We start from the raw sequence: 19,075 nt of genomic DNA, 5'->3' as shown, positions 1-19,075 counted from the left end.
TTGGTTGGGATGAGTACGGAGTAGTGGCCATTTTTTGGGATGAGTACAGAGTAGTTGCCATTGGTTGGGATAAGTACGGAGTAGTGGCCATTGGTTGGGATGAGTACGGAGTAGTGGCCGTTGGTTGGGATGAGTACGGAGTAGTGGCCATTGATTGGGATGAGTACGGAGTAGTGAGACGATTGGTTGGGATGAGTATGGAGTGGTGGCCATTGGTTTTAGCAGTTAGTAGATCATTAGTGAGTCTTAGTAGGGAAGTGTCAGTGGAGTGTAGGGGATGGAAGCCAGACTGTAAAGGGTCAGGAAGGTTGTTGTCGGTGAGGTAGCAGCTTAGGCGATTGTAGAGTAAGCGTTCTAGGAGTTTAGATGTAAATGGCAGCAGGGAGATGGGTCTTAAGTTGTTCAGGTTGGTGGGGTCCAGGGAGGGCTTTTTAAGTATGGGAGTGATCTGTGTATGCTTTAGAGGGGAGGGGAAGGCACCTGTAGAGAGGGAGAGATTGAAGATGTGAGTGAGGGAGCATAGGATGGAAGAAGAGGGTGACCGTAGTAGTTGTGAGGGGACAGGATCCAGTGGGCAGGTAGTGAGACGGGCTTCTGAGAAAACCTTAGTGACCTCTTCGGTAGTAGCAAGGTCAAAAGAGGAAAGTGTTGAGGGAGGTTTAGTATAAGGTGTGCTAAGTGGGATGGATGTCTGTGCAGTGGAGATGCCCCTACGAATTACTTGAATCTTGTTTTTGAAATGATTTGCAATCTCATGAGCAGTGAGTGAGGTACTGGGTGGAGGTGGAGAAAGTTGAGAGTTAAAAGTAGAGAAGAGACGACGAGGACTGGATGACAAGCTATTGATGAGAGTGACAAAGTAGGCTTGTTTGGCAGCATGGAGGGAGGAATTGTATGTTAAGAAGGCAGATTTATATCGGGTGAATGCTTGGTGAGATTTGGTTTTACGTCACATTCGCTCCAGCGCACGACTATGTCATTTAAGATCTCTGGTGTTGTCAGTCTGCCAAGGTTGTAATGGTCGGGGCCTGATGCTTCATGTTAGAGGAGCAAGTGAGTCTAATGCGGATGAAAGTGAACTGTTGTAGACAGCAGTGGCCAGGTCAGGGCAGGACAGGGGAGAGATTCTGTTATAGAGTCGGTCAGTTGCAGAGTGGAAAGGAGAAGGGTTCCGGTTGTGAAGGTTTCTGCAGGTGATTGATGATTGGAGGGATAAGTGTTTGAAGATGAGGAGACTGTGAAGGTAATGAGATTGTAATCATAGAGAGGAAAGGGGGTGTTTGTGAGGTTGTAGGATATCATCTCATGGGTGACAACCTTTCAGGCAGGTCTGCGGCTGTGACACCAGCTAGAAAGAAGTCTCTGTTCAGTGAGAAAACAACATCCCAAGCTGATGCAGGCCTTCCAATACTGAGTTACTGCTGATTTAGGGGATGTATTCAGCAGTAAAACGTAAGCCCAGCTGGCCACTTGTGTTCCATGTGGTTCTGCCAAATGGGATTCCATCAGGTGAAGATCAGAAATCCTTGTTACATGTTTTCTCTTTCCAGCTATTACTCCTCTCCATAGACTAATCACACAATACAACTGCCAGAGATCTGAACTTACAAAGTGCTGAGTGTGCGGTCATATTCCTACCACTTCTTCCGGGGGACTGACATTCCTCTGATTGGGGTTCACAATAATCACTCTGAGTGCACACATCTCTTTTTGGTGTAAAGTTTGTAAAGAAAACTTCTCCCTGGAAATATTACAACGTTGGCACCAAAGTGTAACTATGGACAAAATCACTAATGACATTAATAATGAAATCTGTCATTAGCAGAGCAGGTTTTGTTTTTCCGAGTCTCCTATTGTATTATTTTTTTTTGTCCCTCCCAGTAGATTTTTTTTGTCTACTTCCTGTAGAAGGCCAAGTCTTTTAGGAAAGATGGCAGTTGGAGGGGTCGGGGCAAATCCTATAACACTGCTGGGGGTGCTCACAACTGTCAGTTGTCATTCATATGGGGGGTTGGACCTTATAGAGAACCTATTGCTGTAACTGCTGTAGAAGCGTTAGCTGAAGTTGGGCTTTACTTGTTGTGTGTCTTACTTATAACACAGGTCTGCGACTAAAAAGCTGTTTGATTATTTTCATCTAATTTCCATTTATTTTGGTGTGCTGAAAACAAATAAAATATTGAAAAAACTCCTAAATGTCATGATTTGCCACAAAATGCAAAATTGTCTTCAAATTTCATATTATGGGTTTTTAACCAAATTTAAAGTCCAAATTACTATTAATTCACATAAGTGCATTTAAGATATAAAATGCCAAAAAAAACTTAAAGGGGTTGTCCAAATTATGTAAAAAGAAATACAGTCAGGTCCATAAATATTGGGACATTGACACAATTCTAACATTTTTGGCTCTATACACCACAATGGATTTGAAATGAAACGAACAAGATGTGCTTTAACTGCAGACTGTCAGCTTTAATTTAAGGGTATTTACATCCAAATCAGGTGAACGGTGTAGGAATTACAACAGTTTGCATACGTGCCTCCCACTTGTTAAGGGACCAAAAGTAATGGACAATTGGCTTCTCAGCTGTTCCATGGCCAGGTGTGTGTTATTCCCTCATTATCCCAATTACAATGAGCAGATAAAAGGTCCAGAGGTCATTTCAAGTGTGCTATTTGCATTTGGAATCTGTTGCTGTCAACTCTCAAGATGAGATCCAAAGAGCTGTCACTATCAGTGAAGCCATCATTAGGCTGAAAAAACAAAACAAACCCATCAGAGAGATAGCAAAAACATTAGGCGTGGCCAAAACAACTGTTTGGAACATTCTTAAAAAGAAGGAACGCACCGGTGAGCTCAGCAACACCAAAAGACCCGGAAGACCACGGAAAACAACTGTGGTGGATGAGCGAAGAATTCTTTCCCTGGTGAAGAAAACCCCCTTCACAACAGTTGGCCAGATCAAGAACACTCTCCAGGAGGTAGGTGTATGTGTGTCAAAGTCAACAATCAAGAGAAGACTTCACCAGAGTGAATACAGAGGGTTCACCACAAGATGGAAACCATTGGTGAGCCTCAAAAACAGGAAGGCCAGATTAGAGTTTGCCAAACGACATGTAAAAAAGCCTTCACAGTTCTGGAACAACATCCTATGGACAGATGAGACCGAGATCAACTTGTACCCGAGTGATGGGAAGAGAAGAGTATGGAGAAGGAACTGCTCATGATCCTAAGCATACCACCTCATCAGTGAAGCATGGTGGTGGTAGTGTCATGGCGTGGGCATGTATGGCTGCCAATGGAACTGGTTCTTTTGTATTTATTGATGATGTGACTGCTGACAAAAGCAGCCGGATGAACTCTGAAGTGTTTCGGGAATATTATCGGCTCATATTCAGCCAAATGCTTCACAACTCATTGGACGCTTCACAGTGCAGATGGACAATGACCCAAAGCAGACTGCAAAAGCAACCAAAGAGTTTTTTAAGGGAAAGAAGTGGAATGTTATGCAATGGCCAAGTCCATCACCTGACCTGAATCCGATTGAGCATTTCACTTGCTGAAGACAAAACTGAAGGGAAAATGCCCCAAGAACAAGCAGGAACTGAAGACAGTTGCAGTAGAGGCCTGGCAGAGCATCACCAGGGATGAAACCCAGCGTCTGGTGAGGTCTATGTGTTCCAGACTTCAGGCTGTAATTGACTGCAAAGGATTTGCAACCAAGTATTAAAAAGTGAAAGTTTGATTTATGATTATTATTCTGTCCCATTACTTTTGGTCCCTTAACAAGTGGGAAGCTTATATGCAAACTGTTGTAATTCCTACACCGTTCACCTGATTTGGATGTAAATACCCTCAAATTAAAGCTGACAGTCTGCAGTTAAAGCACATCTTGTTTGTTTCTTTTCAAATCCATTGTGGTGGTGTACAGAGTCAAAAATGTTAGAATTGTATCGATGTCCCAATATTTATGGACCTGACTGTATAGCACTTTAAATCTGATGATCAGCAATATATACATAAGCTAAGCAAGTTTTAGGGAAACAAATTCTTTTTCCTCATTTACCTAGTTCTCTTCCGGCCCTTTGTTGATATGTGCTCTTAACTAGAAAAACGCACTGACTCCTGTTAAATTCAGAACAAATAATATATTTATATTTGTGTATATGTTCACCAGTCCTCACCTCCAGCTGCACTCAGGTTTACGACTGTAGCCTGTTCCCAATGAAACATCCCCCACTATTCATGTGATCCTTATCAGCTTCTAATTGGGGCGGAGTTGAATCCTCATTTGAGCATCTCCCTATAAATTTAGATCAGCTCATGGGGGGAGATCACTGATGGGGGGCACAGTCTCTGATGGGGGTGCTGCGTTGAACGAGTGCTGCGTTGAAGGAGTGCAAAGCAGTTAAACACAGCAGTTGAACTAAAGCAGGAGAACTTCAGCAGCAGGAAGACACAACAACAGCAAGAAACTCTACTGCACGCTGGACAGACTGCAAGCAAACACCCTGGGAAACCTCTTACATGCCTGAGTCCCACTCCGTGTACCTTTATATAATACACCCCTCTTCTCCTTATCATATTACTATCCTCTGTTCCCAAATCTCATTTCTTTACCCCTCTGCTCCACCCCAAAACTTGTACATCTCCCCCTCATTGCTGTCATCTCCCTATTATTGCTCTCATCACCTCCCCAAAATGCCTGTTCCACTCCTCCTCATTTTCCTCTCCTCCGTTCCCAAAATCCATTCACTATATCCCTCTGCCCCTCCCAAACAATTGTATATTGTGTCCTCATTGCTTCCTTCATCCCTCTACGGCACCCACCACCTTTTCCTATTACTCCACTCTCCCAGTGACCCGAACACCTCCACTAGTAGTTTCTCACACTCCTGCACATCCCGCTCCCATGCCACCTTTCTCACCTTCTCCTAACCGCGGGGGACATCTCCCCCAATCCTGGCCCTCCACCACCTCCCTCACCCGCGCAACACCCTCCCGCCTCCACGTCCCGCCGCAACCCCCGCAACTTAGTATCTGTCCCCCTGCTCCCTAAAATCTCCCCCCCGTTTTCATGTGCACTCCTGAATGCCCAATCGGTGTGCAACAAGCTTACCGCCATCCACAACCTCTTTGTTTCCCGCTCCCTCAACCTCCTGGCGATCACGGAAACCTGGATCCAGCCCACTGACTCTACCTCCCCTGCTGCACTCTCCTACGGAGGTCTCACCTGGACCCACTCACCCAGGCCCAACGGTCGTAGAGATGGTGGGGCTGGTCTGCTCCTGTCACCACAGAGCACCTTCCGAGCCCTCCCAAACCCCCCCTCCCTATCCTTCTCCTCCTTCGAGGCCCACTGCGTCCGACTATTCTCCCCAACCTCCCTGAAGATTGCTGTAATATACCGGCCTCCTGGATCCATATCCCGCTTCCTGGATGACTTTTCCTCCTGGCTACCCTTCTTCCTCTACTCTGAGCTACCCACCATCATCCTTGGGGATTTCAACATCCCTGTCAACCTCGACAACCCGGACACATCCCATCTTCTCCACTTAACCTCCTCCTTTGCACTTGCACAGTGCATACAATCCACCACCCACTCCGACTGTAATATCCTTGATCTCGTCTTCTCCAACCGCTGCGCTCCCCACAACCTCACTAACACTCCCTTCCCTCTCTCTGACCACAACCTGATTACCTTCTCTATCTCCTCGTCCTCCAACACCTACCCCCCAAATGTCACACTACTACCAGCCGTAACCTCCGCAACCTTAACCCTGCCCCCTCCACTCCGCAGCTGATCAACTCCATGACCGCATCCTCCCCCTGTCCTGCCCCAACTTGGCTATGACTCCCTACAACAACGCGCTGTCAACAGCCCTTGACTCACTAGCGCCTTTAACCACACGCAACATCAAACCCGACCGCTCCAGCCCTGGCAGACTGATCACACCAAAACCCTCAAACTACACAGTCGTGCCCTGGAGCGACTATGGCGCAAAACCAAATCCCAACAAGCCTTCACCCGCTACAAATCTGCCTTCCACACCTACACCTCCTCCCTCCACGCAGCCAAACAAGCCTACTTCCTGACCCTCATCAAGGCCCTCTCCTCCAATCCTCGCCGACTCTTCTCCACCTTCAACTCTCTACTCTCTCCACCCCCACCTCCACCCAGCACCTCACTCACCGCCCTTGAGATTGCCAATCACTTCAAAAACAAGATTGACACAATTCGCAAGGACATTGCCGCAACTCACACGCCCTCTCAACCCGTCCCCTCTCACACAGCTACCCCCTCATCCCTCCTGCCCCTCGACATAACCCGCAGGGACTTTGTCGCTGCTCAAATTCCCTCCAACCCCCTTCCCCCTCACTCAGCTACCCCCTCATCACCCCTCTCCCACGGCCCCACCACTGCTCTGACCTCCACTTCCACCCCACCCTACATTCCTCATACTGTAGCCCCCCCAACACTCCGCACCTTTGACCTTACTACCATCGAGGAAGTCTCCAAGATCCTCTCTGATGCCCGCCTCACCACCTTCCCCCTCGACCCTATCCCCTCACAACTCCTACGACCTCCCTCCCCCTCCATCCTATGCTCCCTCACCCACATCTTCAATCTCTCCCTCTCCTCAGGCACTTTCCCCTCCCCTCTGAAACATGCACACATCACCCCAATACTTAAAAAGCCCTCCCTGGACCCCAATGACCCGCACAACCTCAGATGCATCTCCCTGCTCCCATTTACATCTAAACTCCTCGAGCGCCTCGTCTACACCCGCCTAAGCTCTCACCTCAACGACAACAACCTCCTCGATCCCCTACAGTCCGGCTTCCATCCCCTACACTCCACCGAAACCGCCTTACTCAAACTCTCCAATGACCTGCTAACCGCCAAAGCTAATGGCCACTATTCAGTGCTCCTACTCCTTGACCTCTCTGCGGCCTTCGACACAGTTGACCACCCCCTCCTCCTCAAAAAACTACACTCCCTCGGCCTCAGAGATTCTGCTCTCTCCTGGCTCTCATTCTACCTGTCACAACGCTCCTTCAGTGTTACCTATAATGCTACCACCTCCCCCTCACTCCCCCTCTCTGTTGGGGTCCCTCAAGGCTCTGTCCTCGGGCCCCTTCTCTTCTCCATCTACACCTCCTCCCTTGGCCAACTCATACACTCTCACGGCTTCAACTACCACCTATATGCCGATGACACACAAATGTATCTCTCAACCCCCCACCTCACCCCCTCGGTCTCCGCCCAAATCACACACCTACTGAGCGACATATCAGACTGGATGTCGCTCCACTTCCTTAAACTGAACCTCTCCAAAACCGAGTTTCTTGTCTTCCCCCCAGCCCGGACACCACCCCCCATTGACTTCTCTGTCACATCCAACAACGCCACCATCAAACCCACCCCGCAGGCCAGAGTACTTGGTGTCATTCTGGACTCCAACCTATCCTTCCAGCCCCAAGTCCAATATTTAACAAACTCATGCAGACTCCACCTCCGCAACATCGCCAAAATCCGCACGTTCCTAACCACAGAAACCACTAAACAGCTCATCCACTCCCTCATCATATCACGACTGGACTACTGCAACTCCCTCCTCACTGGCCTGCCTCGCCGCTGGCTATCCCCACTTCAGTCCATCCTGAATACGGCTGCCAGACTCATCCACCTTACCAACCGCTCCATCTCCACCACCCCCCTCTGCCAATCCCTCCACTGACCTCCAACCCCCCCTGCCAATCCCTCCACTGGCTTCCGATTGCGCAACGGATCAAATTCAAAATCCTAACACTGACGTACAAAGCCGTCCACCATACTGCCCCGAACTACATCACTGACCTAATATCCAAGTACCGCCCAACACGCACACTCCGCTCCTCACAAGACCTCCTTCTCCCTAGTTCCCTGGTCTCCTCCTCCCATGCCCGCCTCCAGGACTTCTCCAGGGTGTCACCCATCCTCTGAAACTCCCTGCTCCAACCCATCAGATTATCACCTACTCTCCTCTCGGCGCACCCTGAAAACCCATCTCTTCAGGGAAGTCTACCCCGCCCCCTGCTAACTTGCCAACCTCCTCCACTCTTCCTACCATTCCCCACAGCTATCTCCTCCTGTACCACTATGCCCTCCCTCCTAGATTCTCCAAGATCCTCTGGAACTCACTACCCCAATCCATCAGATTGTCACCTTCCCTCCTCACCTTCAGGCGCTCCCTCAAAACCCATCTCTTCAGGGAAGCCTACCCCACCCTCACCTAACAGCCGTTCTCCTCCACTCTTCCTACCACTCCATTCCCCATAGCCATCTCCTCCTGTACCACTACCCCCTCCCTCCTAGAATGAAAGGGTCAAGAGAACATTATCTGCATAAAGAGGATTAGTGAGCGATGTGTTGCGTAGGTCAACTCCAGAGACGTTAAGATGCAATCTGATGGTAGAGGCCAGGGGGAAGGTTTCTTTCCAACATGCCAAGAGGAAGGGAGATAGAAGGCAGCCCTGCTTTGTGCCATTAAGAACAGAGGTGGTTGGTGAAGACATATGTTGTAGTGTCACCTCTGCAGTAGGAGTTGTATAGAGAGAGTGGATGTCTCAAAGACTAAAGGGTCTCCAACACATATGTGGAGAACAAGAATAGCCAGCTCATTCGATCAAAGGTGTTTTCAGATTTTAGGCTCAAAAGAAAGACCTCTCATTGGTTTTATTGAGAACATCCTTGTTATCCATAGTCCTGGTGTTGTTTCCAGCCTGGCAGAATATTATAAACCCAACCTGGTCCTTCTGTATAATGTAGGGCAGGAAGGAACCAAACCGAGTAGCCAGAACTACTACAGGCAATAACTAGCTTTGTTTTCTGGGTCTTTGTCCAGTTTAAGGAACAACTTAACCTAAGAGTGTGACATCATAATCAAGATCAGGTGACCTTTCAAAAATCTAATAAACCGATTTGTCATATGAGGGATCAAGGTGTGAGACAAAGTTTTATAACAAAGATATGGAAGTCTATCAGTGGCAGGAGATTTATGGAGAGGTCCTGTAGGTCTGTTCTAGTGGCTGCTATCTCCTCCAGAGTTATTGGACTGTTAAGTTGCATGATATCTATGACTTTCAGCTGAGAAAGACCACTTTAGTTCAGGTAATCTTGGATGTGGGGGGGGGGGGCTCAATGTGAGATAAGTAGTGTACAGGAGATCAGCAAGGCAGAGCACAGAGGACAGTGCAGGGTATGGGGGGGTGTCACAAATTCACCCACATGCCACGCACACAGCGACTAGCTAACCGAGGCGCACACGTGCAGCCGTGACTTGGGGTAAGAGGGAATAAAGGGGACTTAACTTTGAATATATAAAACCTTATATAAGACCAGCCGGGATATACTTTCACAGCCTGCACTACCTCTTGGCCACCACCGGAGGGAGACTCCACTCCAATCCAGATGGCTGACCACACACTGGCAGATACAAATCTTATATACAATCTGGTGCACTGATTAGAGTTGAGGAGCAGCTTAGCAATCACACACCCTTCTAGGATTCCTCCAGCTATCCTACAGCTGAGTGTCGTTAGGAGGAAGTGGGCGTGGTGCTGCACAGACAGTGTGTGGTGTGTGCTGTGTGAGGTCCTGCTAGGCCTCAGTCTGAGCCAGGGACTAAATTTCTGGCACTACCCAGGAGAGGATGGCGGAGCCCGGCCATGATCCAGGAGGAGGGACCCCTGGGGCTCCTAGTACCGGTCCTGACATGCCAGCTATTGAGGACCTGGGAAAAGGCCCTAAAGGAGGGGAATCGTATGCGGATTATCGGGGCCGTGTGGCCGTCCATGTGGCAAGGATCGGGAAGGAGGAAGACAAGCTGGTCAGAATGAAAAATGACCTCAGGAAGTTCAAGTCATCTTATGATCGAGTGTGGAGCACAAAGCTGCAAGCTATGAAGCCTGAGCTGAGCGTATGGAGCAGGCAGTGCGCCAGCAAGGTGATCTAGTGGAGACCCTGAAAGCATCCAGCGGGTTCATGCAGGAGAAATACATGAATGAGGAGCGTTTCAGGCAGGCCCGTGACAGATCCCTAGCGGTCGCGAGGGGCCAGATCGGAGAGTCGGTATCATCTGGGGACCTGTCAGACCCCCCAGGTGAGGTTGGAGAAGGCAGCACAGTTGCTTCTCAGCATGCTGGAGAATGTTTAATACCGGAGGGTGAGTCGGAACCCATCCCCCCTCAGCAACAGCGGCTAGATTGGGGATCCCAGGTGGAGTGGAATTTGTGACTGCATTAGAGTCCCCCCTGCACGGACGGCGTTTCGCATTTTCAACTGATGACACTGGTGATGAGGCAGACAAGTGCCCTAGGCCACTGAAGCCCAAAAAGACTGAGAAATCGGTTTTTGTAAAGCGGGAAAAACTTCCCAGCAAGCTGGAAAACAGTTGCAAATCGCAGGAGGGGTAGGTGGTGAAGCCGCAGTTGAAAGCCTCTCTGGCTGCGGGGACTGTAAGTGATGTGTCGGACACTTGTGTGCGACAAATCTGCAGCAAATGCAAATATTGATATTATGGGTGCTTCATGTGAGGCCAATTTGGTTGGTGCAGTGTCTGCTGCGGCCAGTATAGCCCCATCCCCAGCTGCAGGCCCCGGCTCAGCCCCAGTCTCAGCCCCAGCTGCAGGCCCAGTCTCCGCCCCAGCTCCAGGCCCAGTCTCAGCCCCAGTCTCACTCCCAGTCTCACCCCCAACTGCAGGCCCAGTCTCAGCCCCAGCTGCAGGCCCAGTCTCAGCCCCGGTTGCCGGCCCCATCTCAGCCCCGGTTGCCAAGGGAGCCCTGAGCTATTCAGCTGCTTTAAAAAATAGACAGGGGGTAGCAAGACCACCGGAGGGTCAGGCAGGGGGATCACCACCAACTATAAAAAGAAGGAACGTTGTCCAGCTAAAATGGGAAGGAGGAAGCACCACCCCAAATAGAAGAGATGTTGTTGACAGAATTCTGGATATGGGCTTCAAAGCAGTAGACATATTTGCTTTTATAGCCCTGGTGGGGACCGGCGAGTATGACATGTCATTTGTGAAGCCGGAGTGCCTAGACTTGTTCTGGCAAAAATATGAAAATGAGTGGAAGGGGACCCCCAGGTGGGAGGGCCTGACACCAAAAGTTATTTCTAGACAGCCCCTTGTCAAAAATGTTACAATCCTGGTCAGGAATGAGTCGATCCCCTTGGCGGATATTATTGTATGGCTAAATCGGTTTGGGGAAGTGTTAGCACCCCTTTGGAAAATCTTGGACGATCGTGGGATCTGGACTGGGGGATGGTTGGCGACCGTAAGGCTGCAGGTGGAGGATAACATGGTGAAGCATCTCCCATCTTCGACCTTCCTTGGGAAGGACAGACTAATAGTCTTTTATGCCGGGCAGCCAAAAGTCTGCCACCGGTGTGGCAACAAGGGGCACTTCGCCTCAAGTTGTGAGGTCCTGAAGTGCTCATTATGCCAGGGTATTGGTCACGTAGCCCGTGATTGTAATCAAATTCGGTGTAACCTCTGTCAGGTATTGGGGCATTCCTACAACCAATGCCCTGAAGCATTACATAATTTATCTGATATTGCTGAGGAGTTAGCCAGGATGGATGCAGAGGAGGCGGGTGCAGGCCCAGCTCCTGATGGGGCAACTGCTCCGGATGCCCTGGTGCCAGGTGCACCGTGTGTAACCCCTAGTGTGCCTGTAACCCCCCCTGTTGTGGTGTCTTCCCCCGTCTCTGTATCCTCCCAGCTGTTGTCTGCCCCTCCTCGTGTGCCCCCCCCTGTTAGTTCCAAGTTGGGTGAGGCGGCTAAGGGGGCAGGGGTGTGTAAGCTATTTGTGGTCCCCCCGCCAGTTTTGCTCCCGCAGCGTCGCAGAGGTCGGACAGGGGGCTCGGCGGTATCTAAGGGTCAGGTGAAGGCTGGGCAGGAGAGCTTAGTCCCTGGGAAGGATGGAACATCTAAGGAGAATAAGGAGGGTGTGTGGTCTTTGGTGGGGAAGGGAGGTAGAAATAGGGCAGTGCTGTCCCCTTCTTCTTCAGTTTCCTCACTAGAGGTTGAGGTTATATCTCTTGAAAATAAGTTTGGGGTTCTTTCAGGGGAAGAGGGAGACACTGGAGAGTCTCTGTCCCCCATGGAGGAGGAAGAGGCTGGAGGGTCCCTTAAAAGGACTAGACCCCCAGCTAAAGCTGAGAAAACCAAAGTTAAGAAACGCTCATCTCAACTACCTTAATGGCAGTTCCCGCTCCGATAAAGGTGGCAACCATTAATGTTGCCAGCATAAAGTCTGTAAGTGCAAGAAGTACGGCCTTATTTTTGCTCAGCAGTATTGGAGCTGACATTTTATTTTTGCAGGAGACCAGGCTTACCAGCCTAGCTGACGTCCATCTAGCAAAAAGGGAGTGGAGGTGTGGTCCTTCCTTTTGGTCTCTTGCGGCTGAGCCTTACAGCGGAGTTGCGGTACTTTTTTCCGGCATGGTAAGGTGTCGGCGGGTCATTGAGGTGGAGATTGGAAGGTGTATGGTCTTGGACGTCCTTGTGAAGGGGCAGGAGCTAAGGCTCATTAACATCTATGGTCCCCAGTCTACGTGGGGTAGGAAATGCCTCTTTACAAAGATTAAGCCTTTCCTTTTTACGTCCCGGCAAGTTGTCTTTGGAGGAGACTTTAATACTGTCACTAGGCTTAAGGACAGGAAGGGCTCCATTGACAGGCTGGAGTATGACAGCGTTTTTTTAAATGCGATAGTTAGGGAAGCAGGTCTGGAGGATGCCTTAATTAAGCGCAGCCCAGACAGCACGGGATTCACGTTTAGGCGAGGTAGAAGTGAGAGTAGAATAGATAGGTTTTTTTTAAAGGGGGACTCCGCTTTCTCGGCACCTGAGTGTCAGGCGGTGGAGTTTTCCGACCACCTTTTGTTAACTGTGATTTTGAATGCCTCAGATACACCGCTGAAGGGAAGGGGTGTCTGGAGGATGAATTCGGCTCTGCTGGAGGACGAAGAGGTGAGACGATCCTTTGAGGAGTTTCTTCGGGCTCAGGAGACCATCCTGGATTTCTGCGGCAGTAAGTCGGAATGGTGGGAGCTTACCAAAGTGCGGATTGGCAGGTTTTTCAAGGCCCTAGGTAAGAGGAAACAACTTGAGAAATACATTGCCTATCAGCAGTTACGGAGAAAGCTTGACCGCCTTGTCTCAGAGGGTGGAGATTCTGGGGCAATCTCAGAGGTTAAGCTTCTCTTGAAGAAGTATCAGTATGATCGGCATGCCTCTTTGGTTCTGGAGAGGGACTACGGGAAGTACCATTCACCCGACCCTTACCAGAATTGTAAACGGAGCATAGCAATTAAGACGATCAGCGGCCTGAGGGATAGTACAGGATCCCTGACGAAATCCAGGTCAGGGATCTTGGAGGTTTCAAGGGCTTTTTTTGAGGATCTTTTGAAAGAGAAGCACCTTGACCGGGCAGGGATGTCAAGCTTCCTGGACTCTACACCAGGTTTGGAGAATAACACCCCGCCCACAAGTTTGACAAGTGAGATCACAGCTGAAGAGGTTGCCAAAGCGATAGACAGTCTGGCCATTAAAAAGACACCGGGGCCAGATGGGTTGACAGCGGAGTTTTTTAAGACTTTTAAATCTAGCTTGGCACCTCACCTAGCGGAGGTGTTTAACTGCTGTCTGGATGAAGGTTCGCTCCCTCCCTCCATGAGGAAGTCAGCTGTGATCTTGCTGTCAAAAGGTAAGGACCCTACGATGATTGAGAATTGGCGCCCCATTAGCCTGCTCAATGTCGATAGAAAGATCCTGGCCAAGATCCTTTTCTGGCGCTTGTCGTCAGTGGCAGACGGTCTACTTTCGCAGCAGCAGCACTGTTCGGTCCAGGGCAGGAGTACTTTTTCAGCGGTGTTAGCTGTCCGGGAGGCTCTGGAGCGGTGCAGGGCTGATGGCTGTGGGAAGTACTTGCTGGCATTGGATCAAGCTAAGGCTTTTGATCGGGTCGACCACAAGTACCTCTGGCATCTCCTTGACAGGTATGGCCTGGAGGGGAGGTTCATTGGATGGCTTCAGGCTTTGTACGGAGGGGCTGAGAGCTTCATGTTGATCAATGGTTGGATTGGGCGGCCCTTTGAGGTCGGCTCGGGGGTGCGCCAGGGGTGTCCGCTGAGCCCTCTGCTCTATGCCTTTGCCATCGACCCCTTCATTAGAAGGCTAGATGGCGGGGTGTTGGGCGGGGTGCCGGTGGGCACTACTGGTGAGCCACCTTTGAGGGTCGTGGCTTATGCCGATGATGTATCTGTATTCATCTCTGGGACCGGTGAGGCGCAGGAGGTGGTCTCGGTGATGGAGCAGTATGCAGAGGCATCAGGCTCCAAGATTAATCATGACAAGTGTGAAGTTTTCTGGATGGGCAGGGAAGGTGAAGGCTTCGAGCTTCCGGATGCCTTCCCTGAGCCCCGACAGAAGGTAAAAGTGCTAGGCATCGAATTTGGCCCTGACGACTACAGCAAAACAAATTGGGAGTCCAGGTTGGCAGATGCTGATGTTAAAGTGAGATGCTGGAAGGGGTGGCGGCTGTCCCTAAGGGAAAGGGTTGACCTAATCAAGACTTACTTGGTCCCTGTTTTCTTATACGTCAGTTTCGTTTGTCTCTTGCCGGAGTCTCTCTACACGAGGGTTTACAGCTGCTTCTTCCAGCTATTATGGGGGAACAGACTGAACCTTGTGAGGCGGGATGTGACTTATCGATCCAGGCGGGAGGGTGGCCTAGGTATGGTCAACCCAGTTGTTTTCTTCTCTCTGATGTTTATTAAACATAATCTTGGTAGCATGTTAAAAGAGAGACCGCCTGCATGGGTAGGCCTTTTCCAAGTCTGGTTTAAGCCTTTTCTGAACTGCTGGGATAGAGGCGGGCCAGTGAGAAGCTTGAGAGTCAGGCATGGTAAGCTCCCGGCTTATGTCGCTCCGTGCTTGAAGATACTGAGGCGGTGGTGTGTGACTGCGGAAGAGGTGAGATCACTCCCTGGGAGACTCCTGAGGGAGAGGGTCGTGGCCTCTGCGTTTCATGCACCATTGGCCTTGAAGGATTGCCCGGGCCATATTTTGCGGGAGGGGCTACGTTTGATAAATATGGAAAGGATTCCCTTGAAGTTTAGGGACCAGGCCTGGCTTGCGTTCCACGGCAGGCTCTATGTGAGGGGAAACCTGAAGTACCGTTCTCTGGATAACCGTGGTTGTCCGAGGACGGAGTGTGGGGGTGAGGTGGAATCTATGGACCACTTCTTGCTTCAGTGTCCCTTCAACATAGAGGTGTATAAAGAGGTGGGGAGGGCTCTAGACATCCCCTTCCTACACTGCATGTCTTATGCAGAGTGGGTATATGGGGCATTGGAAAGTCATACTGGTTTTGATTTGAACACTCTTTTTCTAGTTTGTCTAGTGACCCGTTACTACACATGGAATGCACGGTGTCAGGTTTCCATTCGGCAGAAAGTCCTTCCTGTTCAGGTGGTGGTGTGTGACATCCTTGGTGAGGTTGGGAAAATTCGGGGTCTAGAGAAAGACAGGTTGCGGCAGAGGACCTGGATAGAGGCGTGGAGGAACATCAGGCCTGTAGCTGCAATCTGTTGATCTCTTGGTGAGGTTGCTTTCCTGTTTTTCCTCTTCATTCACTCCCCTAGATTTTGCTAAGAAGTCTTTTTGAAGAAAGGCTATGTGTACCTGAAGGTCTAGGTTCCTTAGCTTTGGTTGAGTAGACAAGTAGTGTTTTTTTTAAAGCCATAAAGGCTGTTGTTGTTTAGAGGAAGTTGCTTCCCCTACAAGTGGAGGATGAATTTAATGCTTGATAAGTGGGCCATAAAGGTCTTGGTGATGTTTTTTTTACTTTTTTTTTCTGCTTCTTACCTGCCCAGTTAGTAAAGCCATACAGGCTGTTATTATTCAGTAGAAAGCATATATCTGATTTAGGGAGATGTGTCCTGTTCTTGTTTTTGTTTATGTTTCCAGTTTATTGAATACTGTATGTATTTATTTATTTTTTGTATTTTTGTATAAAATGAAAGCTGGTTGCAAGATTTTATTTCAATAAAATATTTCCAGCTATCCTACAGCTGAGTGTCGTTAGGAGGAAGTGGGCGTGGTGCTGCACAGACAGTGTGTGGTGTGTGCTGTGTGAGGTCCTGCTAGGCCTCAGTCTGAGCCAGGGACTAAATTTCTGGCACTACCCAGGAGAGGATGGCGGAGCCCGGCCATGATCCAGGAGGAGGGACCCCTGGGGCTCCTAGTACCGGTCCTGACATGCCAGCTATTGAGGACCTGGGAAAAGGCCCTAAAGGAGGGGAATCGTATGCGGATTATCGGGGCCGTGTGGCCGTCCATGTGGCAAGGATCGGGAAGGAGGAAGACAAGCTGGTCAGAATGAAAAATGACCTCAGGAAGTTCAAGTCATCTTATGATGGAGTGTGGAGCACAAAGCTGCAAGCTATGAAGCCTGAGCTGAGCGTATGGAGCAGGCAGTGCGCCAGCAAGGTGATCTAGTGGAGACCCTGAAAGCATCCAGCGGGTTCATGCAGGAGAAATACATGAATGAGGAGCGTTTCAGGCAGGCCCGTGACAGATCCCTAGCGGTCGCGAGGGGCCAGATCGGAGAGTCGGTGTCATCTGGGGACCTGTCAGACCCCCCAGGTGAGGTTGGAGAAGGCAGCACAGTTGCTTCTCAGCATGCTGGAGAATGTTTAATACCGGAGGGTGAGTCGGAACCCATCCCCCCTCAGCAACAGCGGCTAGATTGGGGATCCCAGGTGGAGCAGGAGGAGGAGGTTGGTGCCATGGAATTTGTGACTGCATTAGAGTCCCCCCTGCACGGACGGCGTTTCGCATTTTCAACTGATGACACTGGTGATGAGGCAGACAAGTGCCCTAGGCCACTGAAGCCCAAAAAGACTGAGAAATCGGTTTTTGTAAAGCGGGAAAAACTTCCCAGCAAGCTGGAAAACAGTTGCAAATCGCAGGAGGGGTAGGTGGTGAAGCCGCAGTTGAAAGCCTCTCTGGCTGCGGGGACTGTAAGTGATGTGTCGGACACTTGTGTGCGACAAATCTGCAGCAAATGCAAATATTGATATTATGGGTGCTTCATGTGAGGCCAATTTGGTTGGTGCAGTGTCTGCTGCGGCCAGTATAGCCCCATCCCCAGCTGCAGGCCCCGGCTCAGCCCCAGTCTCAGCCCCAGCTGCAGGCCCAGTCTCCGCCCCAGCTCCAGGCCCAGTCTCAGCCCCAGTCTCACCCCCAACTGCAGGCCCAGTCTCAGCCCCAGCTGCAGGCCCAGTCTCAGCCCCGGTTGCCGGCCCCATCTCAGCCCCGGTTGCCAAGGGAGCCCTGAGCTATTCAGCGGCTTTAAAAAATAGACAGGGGGTAGCAAGACCACCGGAGGGTCAGGCAGGGGGATCACCACCAACTATAAAAAGAAGGAACGTTGTCCAGCTAAAATGGGACGGAGGAAGCACCACCCCAAATAGAAGAGATGTTGTTGACAGAATTCTGGATATGGGCTTCAAAGCAGTAGACATATTTGCTTTTATAGCCCTGGTGGGGACCGGCGAGTATGACATGTCATTTGTGAAGCCGGAGTGCCTAGACTTGTTCTGGCAAAAATATGAAAATGAGTGGAAGGGGACCCCCAGGTGGGAGGGCCTGACACCAAAAGTTATTTCTAGACAGCCCCTTGTCAAAAATGTTACAATCCTGGTCAGGAATGAGTCGATCCCCTTGGCGGATATTATTGTATGGCTAAATCGGTTTGGGGAAGTGTTAGCACCCCTTTGGAAAATCTTGGACGATCGTGGGATCTGGACTGGGGGATGGTTGGCGACCGTAAGGCTGCAGGTGGAGGATAACATGGTGAAGCATCTCCCATCTTCGACCTTCCTTGGGAAGGACAGACTAATAGTCTTTTATGCCGGGCAGCCAAAAGTCTGCCACCGGTGTGGCAACAAGGGGCACTTCGCCTCAAGTTGTGAGGTCCTGAAGTGCTCATTATGCCAGGGTATTGGTCACGTAGCCCGTGATTGTAATCAAATTCGGTGTAACCTCTGTCAGGTATTGGGGCATTCCTACAACCAATGCCCTGAAGCATTACATAATTTATCTGATATTGCTGAGGAGTTAGCCAGGATGGATGCAGAGGAGGCGGGTGCAGGCCCAGCTCCTGATGGGGCAACTGCTCCGGATGCCCTGGTGCCAGGTGCACCGTGTGTAACCCCTAGTGTGCCTGTAACCCCCCCTGTTGTGGTGTCTTCCCCCGTCTCTGTATCCTCCCAGCTGTTGTCTGCCCCTCCTCGTGTGCCCCCCCCTGTTAGTTCCAAGTTGGGTGAGGCGGCTAAGGGGGCAGGGGTGTGTAAGCTATTTGTGGTCCCCCCGCCAGTTTTGCTCCCGCAGCGTCGCAGAGGTCGGACAGGGGGCTCGGCGGCATCTAAGGGTCAGGTGAAGGCTGGGCAGGAGAGCTTAGTCCCTGGGAAGGATGGAACATCTAAGGAGAATAAGGAGGGTGTGTGGTCTTTGGTGGGGAAGGGAGGTAGAAATAGGGCAGTGCTGTCCCCTTCTTCTTCAGTTTCCTCACTGGAGGTTGAGGTTATATCTCTTGAGAATAAGTTTGGGGTTCTTTCAGGGGAAGAGGGAGACACTGGAGAGTCTCTTTCCCCCATGGAGGAGGAAGAGGCTGGAGGGTCCCTTAAAAGGACTAGACCTCCAGCTAAAGCTGAGAAAACCAAAGTTAAGAAACGCTCATCTCAACTACCTTAATGGCAGTTCCCGCTCCGTTAAAGGTGGCAACCATTAATGTTGCAGCATAAAGTCTGTAAGTGCAAGAAGTACAGCCTTATTTTTGCTCAGCAGTATTGGAGCTGACATTTTATTTTTGCAAGAGACCAGGCTTACCAGCCTAGCTGACGTCCATCTAGCAAAAAGGGAGTGGAGATGTGGTCCTTCCTTTTGGTCTCTTGCGGCTGAGCCTTACAGCGGAGTTGCGGTACTTTTTTCCGGCATGGTAACGTGTCGGCGGGTCAT

The sequence above is a fragment of the Staurois parvus genome, unplaced genomic scaffold (assembly GCF_062004578.1).
Source record: "Staurois parvus isolate SC_StPar_1 unplaced genomic scaffold, SC_StPar_1.0 ptg000921l, whole genome shotgun sequence".
NCBI classification, from domain to species: domain Eukaryota; kingdom Metazoa; phylum Chordata; class Amphibia; order Anura; family Ranidae; genus Staurois; species Staurois parvus.
This window is presented reverse-complemented; position numbering follows the sequence as displayed.